General features: G+C 46.1%; 1 long non-coding RNA gene across 1 annotated transcript in view; it reads right to left on the bottom strand.

Moving 5' to 3' along the window:
* Window positions 1-15,298, bottom strand: part of LOC127016306 (uncharacterized) — a 216,482-nt gene that overhangs the window by 97,654 nt on the left and 103,530 nt on the right. The window contains exon 3 of the long non-coding RNA XR_007766473.1: window positions 1,307-1,427. This is a non-coding gene — a long non-coding RNA (uncharacterized LOC127016306). The remainder of the gene's footprint in view (window positions 1-1,306; window positions 1,428-15,298) is intronic.

Raw genomic sequence — 15,298 nt, 5'->3', positions numbered from 1 at the left:
AACGTGGCTGTTAAAACAGCACTTCCCCTTGCCCTCAGGATTGTATTTTAGTTGCCTGACATCACCAGCACTGACCTGAACTGTTCTGCCTCTTCCTCCTCCCTCAGCACGTTTTTCCCAGCAGTATATGCTTAAGCCCTAGGTCCCCAAGGGTGTGCAGTTCCCGACACAACTGGAGTCGCCTAACAGGGTCTGCCTAAACTTACTTAGAAGAAGCCAGGAGGAGAACAGTGGTGGTTATGAGTTGCTTTCCTCAGGAATTCAAATATTGACTCCAGGCAGCCCAGCTTTCAATACTCTTCTGTAGATTAAGCTTATTTTTCCAAATTTATAACGGAATATTTTTGTTTACATACACCTTGAAGAAAAGAAGATGTTGCTTGCGTCCCCCAAACACGCATACATCCAATGCATCAGTCTCTTCCACGTGCTCTGAATGAGAACTCTGAAACAATATCCTGCTCCTGTAGGCGACAGGGTAAAACACAAGCCCCAGTTCACAGGTAGCTGTTGGGCTACGCATCTCCCACATAAGAAAAGGTTTCTCCAGTTGTTTTTTCTATGGGTTTAGAGACAGCCAACGCACAGATAAGCCCATGCAGCTCTGGAACATACAGATGCTGAGGCTCAGCATGTAGAGGTTAAGTATATGTGCCTACAGTGACAGGTACAGGGGATGTGTTGACAAGCACCCAAACATTACCATCTTACCAACGGTAAGATCTGGCTACCTGCGTCCTCTCATGTACATCTAGGCTTGGTTCACTCTGAATGAGAAGTACTTTTTCATGCTGGATTAGTATTTCTGTTGAAATACCTTGAAAGAGGAATCTCACTGCATCCAACAAAGATCTGCTGGAATACAGCATGGATACGAGCAGCTTCAAAGAGATATCTCAGGTTTCATTGCTAACAGAAGCGATGTAGATTTCCAGTTTAAGCGATACGCTACGAAGACAATAATCAAGACACAGCCTTGTAATTACGGCACAGGACTTAAGTTTCATTCTCAGTCTGCCCTTTGTGACCAGACTGCCCTACATCTCGTTTCCTCTCCTGTAGAAAAAAGGGTAAGACTTACCTCCTCACCTGTTTTGCCCACCTTGTCCAGGTAAACAAGTATGTATTTTGGGTGGGGTTTTTTTATACGGTTTCAGCAGAGAGAAGTCCTTATTGATCTTTTGCCTTCACAGGTTATTAAGCGTGTAAACAGAGATACCTATACTGAAAAGCTTTTAAATTATCGAAGCATGATCTACGAAAAGCTGGAAAGGAATCTGAGCAGAACCAGAGTCAAGTGACTCACCTTAGAGCGGACAGCAGGCCAGCTAGGAACGCGGTGCAGATGCGGCGGCGTTAGGTCAAGTGCGCTGTCTAATGCTCCACAACTGCCTTTTTGAGGAACTTCTTGGATTCTTGGTGGCTTTCTGAAACAATTAACAACAATAAAAATGTTAACAAAGGTTTTTAAATTCCAAAGCATTCCCTCCTACGATTTCTCAGGTGTAGTACTCAAAACCTACGACAAAGTAGCACTTGAGTTGCGGTGACCAAAATACACAAACCTATTTTTCTCCATTGCTAGATTTTCCTCTCAGTCTCCTAACTGTCAGCTACGCACACTTATTTTATTAACATTTGACAAATACTTAGTGTAGTATTTGTCTATTATTATGAACTGAATTATGAACTAAATGCTTAAATGGGTTTGTCTTTACTCTGTCTTTACTCTGAAGGGCTTACAACTGAAAGACAGACAGCAGGAGAAGCAATGCTGTGAGGAAATCCAAAGATAAATATATATGATACATCCAGATCAAGTTTCTACCACCGTATCGTATTAGGAATTAAGCCAAGCATAACCCGCAGCTGGGCCCAGTTGCAGAACACAGCCCTGTTGTTCACGTACTGGGACTATACAGACCGCTGACATGAGCAACTTCTCCAACCGCCGAGTAGAACCCTAGCGACTTACTCCAGCGACCCTACTTCTGTAGTTAGTGTTACATTCCTCCAACGAACAGCCCTTGAAGGGAACTGGGAAGGCACAGCAGGGAAGCAGGAACACGGTTGGAAGCAGAGAGGCACTCCGACCGGCCCATGATGGGTTTCCTCACACAGAATAGTGGAATTCCAGCAGTATTATGCTGTTTCATACTAGCAAAGGATCCAAACCAGTACCTATCACATTCCATCAGATTCAGATGTCTTTTACACCTGAAGGCTCTGCCATGACCCAAACGACCTCAAGAAAACAAAGTGTCCAACTCAGACCCTGGTGTAAGCCCTCACACATGACTTCTTCTCAAGGCAGGAGAGGATCAGACCCCCGTGACAGAGCAGCCCTTAAGCACAGCCATCGGAATTGCTTTTCCCTGGCTGCCGGAGGCCACAAATCTGGTTGTGAAGCGCAAAGTCGTGCAGCAGGACTTCTTTTCGACCTCCCCCTTCCGAGCAGGAAGGCTCCCGACTTACAGGAGATCAGACCTTACTCCTTAGTCTTTTCCCACCTCATTCACCTGACAACCTCCTCCACAACAGACATCTTATCAGACGTGACTGATTGCTGTAATCTGTACTCTGGGCAGCCATTAAGCAAATTACCTGAATCATTGCAAGGATTAGTCTCATTAACACATGATTAGCATCAAATTAAAATAATGAGTGTTTAACTTCTGATGTCTTCCAGTTGTTTGAACAGCTTGATCAGCCACACCAGGCTGGCAGGGAGGTGGTGGGTGTCAAAGAGTCAGTGAAGGAAAAAAAAAAAAAAAAAAAAAGAGAGATATATATATAAATAAATCAAGAGGTGGGCCGTACCACACCAGGCAGGCTGCAGCTGACTTGCAGAACAAAGCACAGTCGCTCTCAGAGCGAGCTCCGTGCAAAGTGCTAGCAAAGAGCAGAGGCAACTGGCCAACGCCAAACCCACGCTCTGCTTAACACGTTACGCTGCCTCCGCTCTTCGGGAGCAAGGCTTCACACGCTAATAGCGGCATCACCTGCCTCTCCACCCATAGCTGTAACTTTCTCGAGGCAGTTACAGTGACAGCTAGACATATTAAACAGCAGGGGAGCCAACGCTGCGATTCCAACGCTGCCACGAAAAATGACAGCCTGAGGTGAGTCGATACCTTCTTTCTGGGTTGCCTCCTGGCTGCTAACGTGCCTCGTCTTTTCAGAGTAAAACCAAAGCGGGCCCAAAGTTCAGCCAAGCTTGTAGGTGGAGCCGCCCTCACGCTTCCTGACAGCTACAGACTTCTTCCGAGGCACTCTCCAAGCTCCCCTCTGATCAGCCTCGGTAGCAGCGGTTTGCCACGCCGGGCCCTGCAGCAGGAGCGGCAAAGGCTCACCGCTCCCGGCGCACGCGGCGGACGAGACCGGGCAGCCTCAGGCTCTAAGCTGGGTTGGGTTGAACTCCGGTAGCCACCTGCTGCTGTTCTGTGCCCCGCAGCTCTGTGCCTCTCCCAGGCTCGGCTTGCCTCCTTCAGGGATCGGAGGGTGCTTTGATAGCGCAGACCCATGTTTCTCAGAGTGGTGCTGCGAAGCCTCTGAACGCACCTCCTCCCTGCTCATTTCCACTTCTTCCTGCCTTGCAAAGCCTCGCTGCAGTTGGGTACAGTCCCTAACGCGGCAGAGCTTGACCTGCGTCTCAGCCTCAAGCAGCTGCAAGTGTTCACAACTGGGGGGTTAAAAAAGCTCCATCTCCATTAGAGTTGTAGGGTGAAATGAAAATGTTTTCAAGTAAACTTTGCAAGCGTCACCGCCTACTGCGCATTGGCTCAATTCGCAGAGCCGTTCTGGTACAGACTAACCAGCGACATTTTAGGCGGAACTAAACCAAAAACTCTGTTCTCTGTGTGCACTAAATGCAATCCAACTCATACAGGGGAGGGGGGGGGATTAAAATAAGAGCAGCTTTGACTGGTGACTGGTTTTTCAGGCGCACTGAAGCAACATGAGGCGAGAAGCCTCTGTGCAGGGGCCTGGACTAGGGGAAGCCATAAGCAGCGCCCAGGCAGCGCGCTGTGCCCGCGTGGAGGCCTCTGCACCAGCTGCTCTCATCTGCCCCAACCTGCACCAAATCCCTTGCTAACGGCGGGGGAATTGAATTAAACAGCCCCTCGCTTATCACAGCCTGTTCGCATCGTGTTCCTTTCTTCTGTGTTTCCAAACAGACTGGGGGGGGGGGGGAGAATCAAACCTGTCTCAACTGCGGCAAAGAATTCTGTGAGCAACCACACTCCCTGTTTCTATCTGCAGAGGCTGAACCGCCATTTTTTGCTGTTTGTTCATTCTCCTCGATTGCTCAAACTACCGATCTGCCTGGACACCGTATTAGTTATGCAGCAGCTTGCTACCACTGCCTGGAGCACCACTTCACGGAGCCCACCAGCCAGGGTGCAACAAGCAGCAGAGAACATCCTGAAACCACTCCTCTTCCCTGTCAATCAAGATGGGCTGTGAAAAACATGTTTCACTGCTCGGTGTTTTTTTCAAGGTGATGTGCAAGATTGCCCAGAAAGTGCCCTTCTTCCTCTAGTAGTTTTACATTAGTAACTGTTTTCAAGAAACTTTACACTTGCCTTAAGCATTCAGTGCTTAGCGTATCAGTACTCAATTCCCCGATTACAGGTTATTTTACCTGCACTAAATCCTGAGCCCGTATGTTCAATGTCACCACTATCCCTGGGAAGGTCCTCCCTCCTGCAAGCCCGTGAAGTCCCCAAGTCATTCCCTTCTCAGTGTGCAGAAACAATTACACGTATCCCACAGTCACGCAGGAGGAATCCGATCGCTGTTCCTCTTCATCCCATGTACGCAGCCCTCAGCGTTCAACAAAAAACGACGTGTCTAATTTTAGTGGTGTTGAGGTTTGTCTCCAGAAGGTGCTAACGAGATTTTGAACAGCAATTAGTTATCATGCACTAGCTACCGCGTTATGAGCTAGGAGTACGCAATTTTTATTTTCTCCTTCTCTGTCAAACCATTTCATTCTACTCTGGACAATGAAAATGGCGGCACAAACTTGCGTGCGTTACGCTTGCAACCAAAACCTTTTTTCCCCGAACACCTACGTTGGTCAGGATTTGCTAAACCGGCAGAAGTCTCAGTATAGACATAGTGTAAATCCAGCTGCTCTCCTACCTCACGAGAAAGCCTCTGGTCTTCTTCTCAAGCCTGCTCTACAGTTCAAGGAGTAAGTGAAGCACTTCCATTTAATTGCTTATTTTGACAGCACTTGTCCGAACTTTCAGATTTCCACCCATGCCCGCTCACAACTGTCAGGCAAAGCTCACCGGTGCAATCCATCCGTGGTTGTACTGGCAGGAAAGGATTTACTCAGTCAAATTCTATCTTCAAGTGAAAACTGCACAACTGAGCCTATGACGACTTCACAATTCAAGTGAGTACTGTCCCACGAGCAAAGACTTCACTGGATTCATCTTGGTCAACGCTTACATTCCATAGGTCTATAGCTACTGATGCCAAACTCGAAAGAAATCAGGACTTTTTTGCCGTTTGACAGTGGGGCTTTGCTTGTGAGGTTAAGTAACTAGGTTTGAATGAGGCCCATTTGATTTAGTGTAATTTCTGTTTTGTTTTTTTTTTAAACCCAAGGCTTTTGCTGTTACTTTTACAGAGCACAAGAAGAAAAAGGGGCTGTTGGGTATTTTCAAGAAACTTATGTTCCATTTCAGTTACATCTCGTGCATTAAATTTGTCAGGTCAAAAGGGTAAATGATTTATGAACAACACAAAATCTAATTAAGGTATGCTCTGAACATTTTAAAACATAAGATTCACTGTTTTAAGGATTTTCTCCACGCTTCTATTTCCATTTTTGACTCATCTCCAATGCTAAAGAAGGCAAAGCCAAAATCACATCACCGTGAATAACCCTGGAAAGCATTTTGCTTCAAAACCTCTCCTTTTTGAGCTGGTAACTTGTTAACAGATCACCTCTTTTTCTCCTTTTTTACCCACAATCAACTACTTTCTCTTCTCCCTGCAGCTGGTGTGCTGTTGGGACGGAAGCAAAGTCTGTCCAAAGTCTCAATTCTTCCTAACCTGCTGCAGCTTATTTGGTTTTATCTGCATAGGAATTTAACAAGTTTCCTGCTGTCTCTGATTCTCCTGCATGTCTGCAGAGCTGAAATCAAAGCCTTGCCTTTCCTTGCCTTCCAAAACTACGACCGACTTCTTCAGAGACTTCCTGGGCTGCTTCCAGTGCAGTTCATGCACCATGTCAACGACAGGCATCTTCCCCTACCTCCGAAGGTGGCGCGCGATCCGAATATGCAGGATCTGCAGGATCCGGACCTAAAGCCACACTCAAAGAAACATTTCCCTCTCAACGAAGGAATTGACAGAACATGTGCAGCAGCCAATGTTTAAGCCTCAGCATCTTGGTTATTTATTCTTTGAAATGCCACAAACCATAAGTACGTATTATAGACAAATCACTTGTCAAAGCTCTTTCTTAATTTAATTAAAGCCATTTTTTATTCATAGAAGTGCAAAGAAGCAACTTAAACAGATAACATTTTTCACACTTGCATAAAATGAAAATAGCCAAACTAAATTTTGGCAAAGTATGTAACAACAAAAGATCCAAGCAAAGACTATATATGTGCCAACTTTCATCTCTGCTAAGACGTTAGCAATGACTTACACGCACAAAGTCTCCTCGTTAAATTTCTTATGGACTCCTGACCCTTCACGCGCTACAAACACACCAGCGATTCTCACGCCGTGGCCCGACAGTCCTCTCCCACCACCACGCCGGAGCTGGTCCGTGTTACTCCACGGTAGCGTGACTTCTGTGAATCACTAACAGAGCAGGCAGCAAAAGGTTGCTCGAGTTAAAAATACGGCACCCCGGAAGCACCCTCCACCTTTCCCGTGTGGATCGGAATATTATACTGGCAAAAGCACACGTCAAGCGTCTGTAAGCACCACGAGGAACACGCCGCCCTCCCAGTGTTAGCATGCAGACTGCGTACAAGTTTTTGCTGCAGACACTAATGATTAATTTGGGAGGGAACCCCAATATAGCCACTAAAGCATCGCTCGGCCCAGATCAAGAACCAAATCACTAGTTGAATGAAGCTAGACCGTATCATCTTAGAGTTAAGGTGCCAGGTGCTAATTCAGAAAAGGTTTTCCTTTTGCACTGTAAACAGATCTGCGACTTCTACGTGCTTCAGCAAATCTGTAGTCAAGGCTCAGGCATAATTCTAAAGGCCTAGGTTTGACAGCGTACAAACTGGTCAGGTACCCCGAAAAGTCCTGGAAACGTTTTTTCGTTACAGCCTTAGTCAAAGACTCTGAAAAAACACACTCAAGTTGGCCTTTTTTTAGAAACGTCGTGTTCAGCCCCACTCCCAGACTCTGTAGCCTGTAACAGTAAACAATATGCGAACAGTAAGGTTATGGGGTAGTCATTTGCATATACGCAGATTACAGCCAGTCTCTGGATCTTATTTCACAGCCATGCCTCCTAAGGACAAAAGAACCATCCAAACCCAGGTGATGCCGCAGGCCAATCCGGAAAAGAAACACCCTCAAGCTGAGCAAAGCTCATTTGGGATCAATAACACCAAGGCACAGGGTTTTGCTCTAACTCAAGTTCACAAAATTGACTGGGAGGTAAAGGGACGGAAGAATTCCCTGCCATCCAAATATATCTACGAATACCACTTTTGTCCGTGAAACACACACAACGACTCGAGTCTCGAGGCAGTGTAGGGAATTCGGCAGACCGGGTCACGCGCACCGCCCAACTAGACTATTTTTTTCATATCAGCATTTCCCAACATGAACGATTCGATGCACGTTAGTAGCCATCACTACTGTCCAGAGTAAAAAAAAAAAAAACCTTCTAATTCCATTGGTTTTGTTCACACCTGCTATAGTAAATAGAAAATCATTTATCAATTTACCTTCAAAGTTAGTTTGCTGTTGTGCAATCCCTTACAGCGTTCAGAAATTTCATGATTTAAGCGATACATTCAGACTCCATCTGCTGCATATTATTGACCATATTATGTAAACTACGTTTTAGCAATTCACACTCGCTTGATTCTGCAGTACCTGTGGGTGCCAAACATATGTTTCCTATTCTACTCGCCTCTCCTGGGCCGTATGCAATCCACGCAAACCATCAGCTTTCTTCTACACGCAACTTGCTGCTTGGTAGGCTTTTTTAACGTATAAATCATACCGACTATGCCAAACGCCGTGACTGTAAACCAATTTGAGCAGAAGACTTTGCGGCATTCCATCAGCTTTTCTGAGATCACGAACACGCCGTCGCGAGAGCTATAGGCGCCAGGCAGCAAGGTGGGTGACCGCTTGCAAAGCGCCCCTGCCCTTACGCCCGGCCTCAAGTCACCGGAGGGTGATCTTCCCGCAGCGCCGAAGGAAACCTGGCAGGTCGCACGGCTCAGAAGGCAGCACAAGCCGTCACCCCGTACCCGCGCAGGCAGCCGGCTGGCCTGCCCTGCGTCCCTTCGCCCCGTTCAATAACGCAGCCAAACTGAAGAGTCAGCATGCCAAAAAACCAACAGGACTTGAAGAATCTGGTTTGCAGAAATGAGATATTGCTCTGTTGCTAGGCAAAACGTAAGGGTTTTTCTCTCATCTTTTTGGAGAAGCCTCTGCTCTCTTCTTGAGGGACAGAGCTGAATTTCATATTGTCACTAATGCAAAATTAGAATGACAGCATACAGACCTGCTTCTTATTCCAAGGCACGTCTCCAGCCTGTTCCCTTTTGGAAATAACACCATGTACTCACAAAGTATTTCACGGGGGGGGGGGGGGGGGGGGGCGGGGGGGAACCATCACCCCACTGCTGCAATAGCATGATGTCAGGGGCTCTGTTTTTTACAGTTTGCACTGGAGGAAGGAACAAAAAGATGGAAACTTCAGCAGATTCCATGTGCAAAACAAACAGCTTTAAGCGAACAAAAAAATGGGTCCAGTCCATTCGCAGAAGAAGGGAACGGCTGTCTAGAAACCCATCAATTTGTTGGTCTTCCACTCGTTTATCTGTCACTTTTAAGAGTGTTGAACATACACTGGGATAATGTTGCTCTTTTGTTCAAAACTCTTGACTGATAGTTTTTATCGCAGAGAGGGAGTTCAAATGCTTGAACACATCAACAGGAATTTTCCAATAGTGCCAAAGATATCCCGTATCTGTCCCTAGTCTGCAAAAGAGGGCACAGCATCGCCATTTATAACCCAAGATATCAAATGTCCTGTAAAGAGCGATTTCAAATTGGCTTCACCCTCCAAAATAAAGCTTCTGCATCTGTGGTAGGAGTAAGTCATTTGCTTTGTTCCTACTACAGCCAACCTACCGTAATGCTACTGCTTCAGTTACAAAGCATAGTAGGGACTATGCGTCAATCTTTAACCTATAGATGAGAGCGAGCGATCCGCCACGTCACTGACAAGCTGGTGTTCTCAACTGTCTTGCTTGTTCACAGCAGAGAACTACAGGGACAGACTTGCAGTTTGTCTCCACTCCTGCTTACGCATCCTTGATTCTGACAAAACTCCTCTCCCAACCAGAAACACCAGGCCTGCACCTTCTCACCATCTCGCCAGGCCGCTTCTCTGCATAGGAGCTGCTTGTCCCAAAACCCGAAGCGTAGAGCCATCATCTGCCCGCTCCTTCTGGGGACGAAGGAAGAGCAGAACGATTACGCTCAGCATATCCCCCTTCCCTTGCCACAAACTCCCCGACGTTCCCCGCCGTCTTCTCTTGAAAACGACGACAACATTTGTGAACGGGCGCCTAGGTTGCTCGGCTCCCCGGGACTACCTGTTACACCCTTTGCCTTCCACCCACGGAGCAAGAAAGCGACGCTTGAAAACAGGCAAAAGGGTGACGCTACGCCAAGGAACGGCGCTCCTCGGGTCGTAAGCGCTGTAGGAACATTTGTCACGACTGACATTCTGGCAACACCCGAGTGATATTGAAAAGGTGCCCCGTTAGCCTGCTTGATGAGCTCATCGCCTTCAGAGGAGCGAGGCATTTGCCCAAAGGCTGCCACACGCTAACATCTGTATTAGCTAAGAACGCGAGCTGTGCCCCACGACAGGTTACAAGCCAAAACCGCTCTCCTCAATCACCCTCCTATCAAACTGCTTCCCGCTTGCTTCGAAGCAGTAGCAATTTATTGCTGGCTGATATTAAGCAAATTACGACATCCCAGAAGTCTAGCGCATCTGTGCTGGCTAACACATAAATAGAGACAGGAACACTGGCTTCCCAATAAGAATAAATGATTTCTCCCTTATTTCTGTTCACCTGGCTCAAGGTGCAGGGAAGCAAATAAGAAGAAAGGGCCGGTTTACCGCACAGTTCTAGTTACCATCTCCGTAATTAAACAGATAACTCAGTCTAAGCGTTTGCAATTTCCTAAAACAGCGTTTGTTAGTGATGCATCTGGATCTCAATAACCATTACCTTCTGCTACCTACAGGTAGAGATAATTATCCACGAGTAAACGATTACCTATGCTATAAATTACCTACAAAAATTTGGGCTGGGTTTTTGCCAATCACCATTCCAATTAATTAACCAAAATTGACTAGCTGGCTTTAGACCAAATATTTCCTCATCAGTATTCAATGCCAGTGCCTACGAGATGAAGGAAATAAACCAGAGAGGGGAGAGAGAGAGAAATCCTACAAAGGTTAGAAAGAGATTAAAGCATCAGAGAGACAAGAAGAAATGGTTTCGAAGCGTTCGTGGCGAACACTTTCTTTTTTTGCCGGTGACGCTGCCCACGGGCAGGGCTGCGCACGGGCTGTGGACAGATCACCACCAGCAGCGCACACACAGCCATCTCCATCAAGGAAGGGAGTCACGGCCGTCAGCGGGAACCAGAAAGCTCAGAGTCCTCGAGTCTTCCTCCGGATCGGGGCTTCGGGCAGATTTCCAAGGGCTGTTACGGCGGGCAGGGGACACAGTCGCACTTGGATTACAACGGCTGGGGGAGGAATAATCACCACGCTTGAGCAAAATGTTTCCGAAGGAACTCCTGATTTCTCAGGTCCTCCATTTTGAAGGAGCTAGTCAGACCCTCACAAAACCTTTCGTTTTCAATACTCAAGGTGACAGAAGAATTTCACAGGAATGTAAACGAGGCCTTAAACACCCAGCGTTACACATCTGCAGAACAGCAATTTAGACAACACGCGCTCAATTTCTGTGACTGTACGCACCGAATGTTAAACAAAATCCTGTCATTCCCAGCTGAACGATCACCGCATGCCATCACAGGCAGACTTTTTAGATGCCCGCGTGGCTCCACGAACATTCATAATGGCAGAAGTGGCCACGACAAACAATGAAATTAACTCTTCGAAGAGGCACCACCGCCGGCTCAGCACCACCGGGATACCTAACAACCGCTTCCGACAGAAAACCGCACAGGCGAACGAGCCGTCAACCCAAAGCACGCTACAATTAATAGCAAGTTGCCCGCTGCATAACAGTTTTGTATCAGCACTCGTGAAACCCACTCTGATGGACAACTGGTTCCGTAAATATAGAAGCAAGCACACACTGCAGTGCAAGTACCAGTTTAAGCCAAATCATTACATTTAAGCCAAGCTGAGCTAGACCAAGCGCGTGTCTCCACGCAACGACTCATTCATTCTGTACCTTTTCTGAAGGATCCGACTCACGATACAAATTTGACAGCAAACCCATAGCCCTGGTCCCAGCTCACCACGCTTTGCCTATGAACGCTTACTCCATTTCCTACAGAAGCCAAGGAACTAAGTGATGCGATTCAGCGCTGCCCGCCCGGACTGAAGTTAGTGCACGGCAGAGAGGGAAGGGCCTCCAGCTACTGAAGGAGAACCGGGTGTACGCACGACTCCCAAATTGCTATGCTGTAAGATGCTTCATTTTACCATTCGGGGTCTGCCATTTCAGCCTTACAGCTACAGGCATTTTACAAGAGCCTCGATTTTGTGCAGAGTATCAACTGTTTACTAATACAGGACTCGTACATATATGCTGTACTACAGCTCTTAAACATTATCAAAGGCTATGTGGACAGGAGTGCCGGCACCCCAGGAATGCTGTCCAGAAAAAGAACCCTCTAAGAGTGCAGAATTCAAGTCAGCCATCTGAGCTATTTCTTCTCAACGCAGCACAATTCCTCTCCTCTGTCATAAATAGCAACATGCAGTTAGTTGAAATGGGACAGCAATATTTATTTGGTAGTGATTTTTAGTAGTAGTTCTTGAAAAAGTAAGGCACCTCATGCACTATAAGAAAGATATAAAGCTGCAAATGCTGACAAAAAACAGTGATTAGCAGTCATTCTAGACTGTTCTGGAGAACTCGTCGGGAACTCATTTCAAACCAAACAATTTGCAAAGAAAATCACTAATAAGGATAATCTAGTGCCTTCCACATCACCTCAAAAATCATTTTCAAGATGCTTTTCTCATGTCACCTCCAGTTATTGATTTATTAAAAAGCAACAAGATATTTCACTGCATAAAGTAAGATTTTTATTTATTTATGCAGGCCTGTCAGTGTCGATAAAATACTGTGGATGCTAGATATTACTAGCACTCCATATAATTAAGTGTAAGGCCAGGCCTTTGTGGAAGCGCTTAACAGAATACCGATCCTGACGGGGCAGAAGGGGTGAAGGGAGAAGCGGAGAGGTGCTCCCGAGGGCAGCAAGAGCCCTCTCTCCCTGCTACTCAGCTCCCCAAAATTTCGTGGTATTTCAGGTCAGGGTCGGTCTCCGGGGGTGCCGGACGAAAGATGCAAGGGGAAAAAAGCCTACCGCCAACCAACAGCTTGCCAAGGTCAAAGAAAAAAAACCCGAAACCCTACTAACGAAAAAACAACCAACACAAAGAGCGTCGGAGAGAAAGCCAAATGTTTCCACTAAACTCAAGAATCTACTAATCAGGCTTCAAAGTAACAGATGCATGTGTGAAACATTTCCCAACTGGCTGTACACACTGCATAGCTCTACATCAAAGCGCAAGGCGCCAGTGTCTGGAAACAAATCTCCTCCATTTTGAACTATATTTATGTACCTGTTACAATGAAGACATCATTCCTGCTTCTCTGGGGTTATTCTCGTTTAAAGTTCATTCAAACATTTGTTAATGAACAGTAAATCTTTAAACTACTTAGAATTGCTCTGTTTAATAAACTGTGTGCATTTCATCAACATTATTCAAAACTCAAACTCGTTTATGAAAAAAATCCACATCAGGCAGAGAAAAATGTATTCGACTCCTACGAAGGTCTTGGCAGGGTGACACAGGTTCAGACTGACTGAAACATTTAGGACCGTAAACAGAGTCAGATTTTCAAGGGCTTCATTTTAGAATCCTAAAACGAAGCGCACTGATTTCTGAAAGCACTCTAGACTGCAATCGTAATGTCGGCACTTTAGATGCCTGACATGCTAGAGGGATGCTAGATACCAAGCACTTTTGAGGTGCATCTAAGTGGTATGAGGTGTTTAGAGATAGAAGACCAAAGGCAGCTTAAGCTCTCGCAGATTTTGCTCAGGAACGAGTCCAGAAAAAATGATTTTCCGCAGGATTATAAGCATGCGTACGCCACAAGTCCCTCTTTACCACTTAAAGACTTGATCTTTCTCCGCTCGTGCTTCATGCTGTCGCTCCTCCTTGTGTAAGGGTACGTGGAATTTCACATCTGGGCCATGTTTCAAACTGACTTGGCTGCAGAAGTGTTCCTGGCTAGCTACACTACTGAGCCAAATCAGGGACTCTTTGAAGACAAGAGTGGATTACAGGCCAGATGAAATTAAAAAAAAAAAAAAAAAAAAAAAAAAAAAAAAAATCAGGGTACAACTACATCTATCTGGCAGGTTTTGCAATAACTGAGAAAAAGCATGAAAGACATCTCTGTTTAGCACGGACCATCACTTGACCATTCTGAACGGGTCACGCAGAACTCTGGGTACCATCCTCTGATGTTGGTGAGGTTAGCCCACATTGCTAACCCCACACTTGCCTCTTGCCAACGATACAGAGAACTCTCTTTGATGAGCAAAGTGTAGATTAATCCAAATTCAAAAGCCTAGCAGACTGAAGAAAATGAAGTGGAAAAAAGCATTCTCTTAAAGGTCAGAGCGCTCTCTAGCAGTCCGTGTTTAACTGGTAGTCTGGATTTTACACTTCAAAACTATCTCTTTTCTAACAATAAAGCCAAAATAAAGTGTTTTCATCAGTTGGATTCCACCCCCCCACCCCAAACTGCAATAACAGGTGCTTTGCAAACTGCAGCTTTGGTCTATTTTAGCACCCAAGAAACTTCACCAAATCCCCCTTTTGATCCGTCACGTTCCCAGCGCGGCAGAACGAACAGCCTGGTTCCCACCCCGCAGCATCACATCCCAGCGCCTGCTGTGCCAGCGCTCGGGATCTCCCAGTGCTACAATCCTGAAAGTGCTTGGACCTCCTCCAAAAAAACCCAAAACAAAGCCCAAACCAAAACAACCCCCAAAACACGAAGGAAAAGCTGCAGCTGAGGGTCCTGCCTTGAGAAACTCTCCAAGACTCTCGACGCTACCAGAGCGGTTAGGTGGAGTCCACCTGAAGTCTCGCCGGGATATGCCCAGATGCACTCTCATCACATGCATCCCGCTGTCTCGCTGGGACCCGCCTCGGCCTTTTGCTAACTTTATTCTTTCTTTATCCTCAAGGTCATTTCTTGTTTATTTAATCATCATCCATTGTGCTTGCAGTCTGATAGGTCTCTTAATCCCCGGGCTGGTTTCTTAACTTTAAATTAGTTTCCAGTAAAGCGAGGCTTGTACCTCACAGGAGAAAAAGCATTGTTTTTAACACACTTGTAACTAACGCTGCCGGTCCTTGGGGAGGTTCGAAGGACCTCAAAGGCAATAGTTCTCTGCCCAGGAGCAAAGAAGCCATTACAGCCTGTACTAGAAGATTTAATAGGTGTCATAATTTATCATGTAAACCGAAAAGTGTTTCTTAATTAAGTGCGTACGTTAATGAATTTTTTAATTTGATCCCTGTAAGTACCTTGCTATACTAATTGCAATATTCTACACATTAGTCATCCGCTGTTGCCCTTGGCTATTTTCTACCCTGAGAGGGAGAGATAGAGCTTTTCAGTTAAAGTTCATTTAACTCTTTCCACCCAACAAATTAAATTTCCTGTTATTCACACTGGAGAGTGACAGCTGCATTTCAGTCCTAGAGCACTTGAAGGATAGCATTTCGCATACACATCAGCTCGGG

Source organism: Gymnogyps californianus, chromosome 4, assembly GCF_018139145.2.
Source record: "Gymnogyps californianus isolate 813 chromosome 4, ASM1813914v2, whole genome shotgun sequence".
In the NCBI taxonomy this organism is placed as follows: Eukaryota; Metazoa; Chordata; class Aves; order Accipitriformes; family Cathartidae; genus Gymnogyps; species Gymnogyps californianus.
This window is presented reverse-complemented; position numbering and strand designations above follow the sequence as displayed.